Source organism: Galeopterus variegatus, unplaced genomic scaffold, assembly GCF_000696425.1.
Source record: "Galeopterus variegatus unplaced genomic scaffold, G_variegatus-3.0.2 Scaffold1709, whole genome shotgun sequence".
Classification (NCBI taxonomy): domain Eukaryota; kingdom Metazoa; phylum Chordata; class Mammalia; order Dermoptera; family Cynocephalidae; genus Galeopterus; species Galeopterus variegatus.
The window spans coordinates 253,803-255,458 of record NW_007727820.1 but is presented as its reverse complement, the minus strand read 5'-3'; positions in this window follow the sequence as shown (position 1 = coordinate 255,458).

Here is a 1,656-nt window from a genome sequence, read left to right as displayed (position 1 = left end):
GCCTGAGGGCAGTTGACACAATAGGAACAGGGAAAGATATTTCCTCCCAAAGTGATTCCTCACAGGCTGTGAGGACTCTTCATCTCTTTGCAAGAAAATGTTCCAGGCCCAAGGCCACTCTTATGGGACCATGCTTTCTCATCAACTCTTACTTACCTCCTAAAGCTCAAGACACTTTTAGTTATGTTCTTAATATTGTTAAAATAATAAATTTAGGCAAATTAAATTTAACAAAGTTTAATATGAACAAGAGAAGAAAAGAAATAAAAACAATTCTTGAATCGAGCAGCCCCTAGAGTCAGAACAGATTCAGAGGGACTACAGCTGAAAACACACGGTCAGTTAAATTTATAGACAGGAAGGGCCGGCCCGTGGCCCACTTGGGAGAGTGTGGTGCTGACAACACCAAATCAAGGGTTAAGATCCCATTACCGGTCATCTTTTAAAAAAAAAAAAAATTATAGACAGGAAAAAGGAAAGCAACAGTACAGAACAGTTGATTGCCTGCAATTGACTGAGATTCAGCTATTGTCTCAAAAGCATACTTCTAAGTTAGGTTTTTAATTTGCACATGTGCTTGCAACATGTAAGAGCTCCATGTAAGAATTCAAGCTCTATATAACAGTTCAAGAGTGAGAGTACAAAGGCTTTCTCAGGCCAAAATTGTTTAGTTTAATTTAACAATACTTAAGCTCCATGAAGCATGAACTGCATTTGTCATATTTGCTAGCGTACCCCAGTGCCCAATGTACCTAGAGAATATAAAGTGCTCAGTATACACTTTTTGAAATAATGACACAGAATACAATCAAATTTTCTTGAGTTGCACAAAACCAAACTTGATCAGATATATTTTTCCATGAATCCAAGTTTCAACTGCAAATGCATTTTAATAGAAATAATGTATAAAAAATTCAGCCACCATTTATAACCTTGTTCCTATAGGAATGGAATATTAAGTTTCATCCAACCTACCACCAATGAACTTCTTATCCACAATCTGTTTGAAAATTAGGAACTCTTTCCACTCAAAGCGCTATCATTAATCATTACAGCCTCAACTTATCATTCGAGCCAAGTCTTCAAGCTAAACATGTTCATATACATGTTCTAGCCATGCCAAGTGGAACCATAGGTCTTAACCCTTTCCGGAGAGGCTATCACTACCTAGAGAGTTCAAATATAATAAAGAAGGACAAGAGAAATGAAGTCAATATTTCTCGGCCTGACTGAGCATTGCTCTTTCTTTCCATTCAATCGAGTGTTCCACACGATCACTAATATTTGCTGGTAGTTTGGAAGAGAAGTTAATCTCTGTAAATAAATATGGTATGTTTGTTTACTTCTCCTTTTTTGCCACGATTTTATTACTTGCCAAAACCAGCAAGAAAAACTAATGCAAATCCTGCTCTACATTCTCACCCAATCCATTTGATTTATTTGTGCTTACAATAATCATCGTTCTTTACCCTGGTATCCTGTTTCATGTAAAACTAACAGGAGCATTGTCATTTCTCCTAATTCACAATAGTGCTACCCACATCTAAGCCTCTTTCCATGATCCCCAACTCAGTAAATAGTACCAGCACTGTATTAGTCTGCTTTTGTTGCTTATAACAGAATACTTAGAAGTGGGTAATTTGTTTTAAAAAAAAA